Below are 5215 nucleotides of genomic sequence, written 5' to 3'. Positions count from 1 at the left end.
GCTCAGCCCGCGCCCTCCGCGCCGCCCCAGTGGGTGGGAGTCCCGGCCTAGAGCCCGCGGCCTTGCCTAGAAAGGGAATGAGGCCGGGAGCGGCGGCCGGGGCTGTCCCTGGGCGGGGCCGCGGCTGGGCAGTCCCGGAGCTGAGCGGGGGCGGGAAAAACGGCGGCCGTGCGGGAGACGGCTCCGCGCCGGCCGAGTTCAGCAGGAGGCGGCCGGCCGGCGTCGCTTTGCCCCGCTCTCTGTGTCAGCGGTTTAAGCTTCCTCCTCCTCCTCCGAGGTGTGCTGGCTGCAGCTGGGGCGCTGAGCCCCTGCTCCGGTGGGAACCAAAGCCAGAGGCTCAGGACTGCCCGCAGGGTCTTGCCCCTCCACCGGGCACAGAGCGATGGCCGTGATTTGGGCCCAGGAAGGATTTCACCCCGTGGTCAGATTGGTGCCGGCTGGGAGGGGGGAGCCTGCTAGATGACCTTGCTTCTAGCCCTGCTCCTTCTAGGACTCTGATTTTTGTCCTTTTTCAAATGCATATAACTCAACCAGCCCAGGAAAGTGGAGTGGATGCTCTCACTTGAGTTTAACTTGATTGGGAACAGTTTTAATAAGTGAAATAAGAGCACTGCCTGAAATGAAGGGTGTTTGCATGGGTTTGACTGCATGGGTTTAGTTAAATCAGTGCTGAGACGTCTCCATTTTAGACATCTACACGTTCCCCATTCTCATGGTGCTGGAGCACCTTGCAATCCTTGGTGTGTTTCTTACCCTGCCCACATGGGTCCTGGCCAATTTCCACAGAGAACCTGGGAGCAGGGTGCCAGCGTGGGGCTGGGGTCTGGTGCAGAGCCACAATCTGTTCCCCACGTAGCCTTGCCCACGGAACCAGCACCCACCTAGTGCAGGGCCACCTAGGGAGTTTTGGTGAGCTGTTGTGGGGGATGCTGACCCAGCTCACGAAAGCTCACCAAAACTCCCTGAGTGGCCCTCAGGTCCAAATAATTGTCCACCCCTGAATTAGGGAGACTCTGTGAATTCAGGAACAGCTATTACAGTGTGTGGCTGGTAGGTAGTGGGGGAGCCAGTTTGCTTGGAGTCAAGGGTTACCCAAGGATAAAATGGATTTAAGGGAGTGGCCACACACTGGGCCATTGGAGAACCTGATGCTAATGCATCTTCTCCCTCCCTTTCAGAGGGGTAACTTTATCACCAGCCTGACTTACCCCTGTATAAAAATTGTGCGTCAGATATCTGCTCCAATTTTTCTTTTTTTTACTTTAGCAAGAAATCGAACTACCGTTGGTTGCAAGAAAAACCCTCATGACACTTGCTGGCATCTTTACAATGAGGTGATGTACAAGCTGCAGGGTGACATGGGGATCATGGACCTTCCACCACTTTCCTTCCTCATCACGCTGGGCAGCCTGGCCTCAGCCTGTGGTACAGCCATTGCCTCCCTTGCTTCCAGGCTCTGGTCAGGGATTGCGGATGGAGGGGTTGAATACCACCTCCATCCAATGAGGCCACAACAATTGTGCTGGATTTGGGGCCCAAGGATTCTGGCTCTGAGGTGCTGGCACTAACTTCTGTCACAGCTGGAAGGGCCTTCAGGACAGGAAGGAGTGGAGATCAGATGGGCCAGAGCTCTGCTTTTGGGGAAAAACTCAACACCCCACAAGTATTGAAGTAGGTCATGGAAGTTATATGGATTGCACCACAGCACACCTGCCTGATTTAAAAGATCAAGCAAAGCTTTATTGGCTGCACACAGCTAAAGTAGCAATGCTACACACGTTAAAGTGAATCTCAGCATGCCGCAACAATCTTCAGTGGATGTAATGAGTCTTCAATCAGCCGGCCATGCTGGGGCAAGGAACCCCAGTCACCATGTCTGCATTAGTTGTGTGATGTTCTTGGGATGCAGTCCAAGCAGAGACAACTTATTGTCTTTTACTGTTTCTTTTATGACTTGGCATGACATCACTGCTGCTAGGTGGTTGCTAGGTGCTGTTGCTATTCTGTTTTATTTTTCTAAGCAGTTTTATCTTTCTAAGTGATATTTTCACTATTTACAGCTGCAGTCACCACTTTGTGCCAACTTCGAAAACACAAACCTGTTTGCTCTCTATTTCCCAAGGTTGATTTCTTGTTCTTTTCCTTACTGGGACTTCCTGATCTGACTTTTTTCCATATCTGTTGCTTGTTCTGCTAAGCCTCTAAGTCTAAGTGCAAAACTTCACATCAGCTGTTTGAGCCAATTTGGGATTCATCCAGAGGATTCTCATGTCAAGGCGCTACAATGAGCCTGTATTTTCCTTTCTATACTGCCTCACCCCAAAATGCCCCTCCATTCCCTCCTCCCCTGCATTGGGGTGTGGGAGGGGCAGCTAACCTACCTTCCCCCTGGCTGAGGCTTTGCCTACGTAGGAGAGGTTGCCGTAGGGTTTTCTTAACATCTTCAAAACCCCTTGTGATGCTCACCCAGCACAACTGGCTGGGGAGGCCACAGCAGGCAGCCCAGCCATGTTCCTGAGCATGAGGGATGAAGGCAGACAGGAATGTTTCTAACAGCACAGTGTATCCTCCCCTACAGCACTGAGGTCTGAGTCCCTCCTGGTACTGACTCTCAGCAAACTGTTTTGTCCTGAGGCTGGTGGAGAGCAACAAAATGAAGCAGGTGCTGTGTGGAGGTGAGTGCCAGACCCTCCTGCAGGTGCCCCCAGGGGAAATGCCATGACTACTAAGGCAGTCTTCCTAGTCACTGGGGATAACAGGGTATCCAGACTGTGGAACAGGCTCCCTCCAGAGGTGGTGCAATCACCTACCCTAGAAATCAAGAAGAGAGTAGAGAGGCACCTTGCTGGGGTCACCTGACCCCCAGTTATCTTTCTTGTTTGGTGCAGGGGGCTGGACCCCACTATCTTCCAAGGTCCCTTCTGGCCTTGCAATCTATAAATCTATGAACTGCTTTTTTGGTACAGGGTAGTACTGGGGTGGAGGTAATGTATTGCTAACCTCCCACTTTCATTTCCAGTGGGAAGATTTTGGCTTTACATCTACTTTACAGAAATGGGAGAATCCTCCCTGGCTTGCTCCTGTGGGCAAGCAAAACTCAGGGGCATCTGAACCTCAAGCCTCTAGACTTGGGTCTGCATGTAGGATGTCTGCCAAATGATTTGAGGCCCCAGGTGGGAGTGGAGGATGTTTGCTGGTAGTAGGGCCATATTTGGCTCTTGAATGACTTGCAGATTTGGAATTGATTTGGCTTGGAACACAAAAAAATGTCTTTGAAAATAAAAAAAGGTGCCCCCAGTGGGCACCCAAGGCCTAACACAGTGCCTGGAGTCCCCCTGGAGTGTCCCACACAGGTAAACAGGGCCTCCACTGTACTTCCTGGGCCTGATTCAAATACAAGTGAAGAACCCTCCCCCTCCCTGGGCTGGTTGGAAGCTCTGAGCAGCTAGCAGGATTAGGCCCTTTATGACTCCCACAGAGTACTTCCCAGGAGCTATCACCAAGGCTGAAGCTTCCTATAGGCCCTGAGGCTCTTGAACCAAGGACAAATGGAGCCGATTGAATCCTAGTTGTTTGTAGTCCCCTGATGCCTGGTACACCTGTCCCAAATTCTCCATCTGCCCTGACAAGGCAGATCACCAGGTCTGTACCAGGGCATTGTCATGATCACCAGGTCTGCATGTCCTACTGCTGAACCAGCATCTCATCCCTCTGATGTTCCTGTGCAAACACCTCATCCTTTCTCCCCCTCTGCAGTTATGGAAACCTTTGCCCAGGCTGCAAATGTGAAGTTCCATTCCCCAGCATGCAGGCAGCCGCACACTGCCTGTAACAGGATGGAGGGTGATAAGCTGGGGGAAATCCCTGCTCACCCACTCTGGCTCCCCACAGCTCCCTGTGGCCTGCAAGCAAATAGCCAGCAGGAAGTGATTGGCCTGGCCCATAACCTAGCAACATGGAGAAACCCTGGAGAGCACTGAGAAGCTGCACAGCAGGGGTGAGACACCTAGGAGGTCTGACAGCTGGCAGCTGAATGATGAGCATACTGCTTGGAAGCCTATAGAACCGGTGTGAGGATAAAGACAGGCTGTTACCTAGAGGAAGGGGGTAAAGAGGTTATTAAGTAATAGAGGTTGTGGTGGGAGTGTAGGGGAAGGAGGAGTTCCTACCCAGCACTGGTCTGCTACAGGTATGCAGATTGCTGCTTGCACATTTACAGTGCCACTGGACTAAAGAGAGGTTTTCTTCAAGCAAGGTAGCACTGAGTTTGGGGCAAATCTGTTTTAGGGTCTCAGACACAGATGGTGGGGACTTCTCGCTGTGAAGCCGAGCCTGCAATGCCACGCACTGTCTTGGGAGATGCATCAGCTGTGCTTGTATCTGGACAGAGGAGTGCCAGGAGCTGGGAGTCTCACTGCTGCCAGCCATGACACCGTGACACCCCACACAAGAACCATCCTGCAATGGTTCCTGAAGGACACTGTCCACAACGAGTACACCGGTGACCTGAGGGCCAAACCCAACCAGGACAAGGTCTTTAATGTCACCTCAAGGTGGGACTCCAGCAACCACTTTGTGCCCAGCGAGATCTTCAAGCGTTTTGTGGACTGGCACTTCCTCCACTGTGCCTGATTCAACTGTGTGCCTCTGAACAGAGCTGTCCACTATGGCTACTGGGACAAGAGGTGCTGGCGGTGCGGCTACAAAGCAGAGACTGTCCCCCACCTGCTGTGCAGCTGCAAGTCGCATGCCAGAGCCTGGCAGCTCTGCCACAATGCTGTCCAGGACTGCCTGGTTAAAGCCATCCCAAACGCAGCAGGGGAGTTCTCTGTAGAACATGCCATCCCGGGCTGAGAAAGCCAGATGTGCCCCGACATAGTTATCACCAACGAGGAGGCCAAGAAGATTGCGACAGTGGACCTGACCATCCCCTTCGAGAACTGGTGCCAAGCCTTCACCAAGGCCTGGGCTTGGAAGTGGGAGGAATATGTCCCACTGGCCAACATCCTGAGGAACCGTGGCTATGATGTGACAGTCAACACGCTCATCACGGGAGTGCTCAGAGCCTGGCTGGGTGGGTGGGATGGAGCTGTGGGCCAGTGGGGAGCAGGACACATGGGCATGGCTGGGATCATGGGATGGGACTACGGGGTGATAACAGTGCAGGGGCTGGGGCCTGAGGCAGAGCCATGATCCACTCCCTGCACAGCCCTGT

Source organism: Gavialis gangeticus, unplaced genomic scaffold, assembly GCF_001723915.1.
Source record: "Gavialis gangeticus isolate Ggan-Ray unplaced genomic scaffold, GavGan_comp1, whole genome shotgun sequence".
NCBI lineage: Eukaryota > Metazoa > Chordata > Crocodylia > Gavialidae > Gavialis > Gavialis gangeticus.
Note: the sequence above shows the minus strand (reverse complement) of the source record.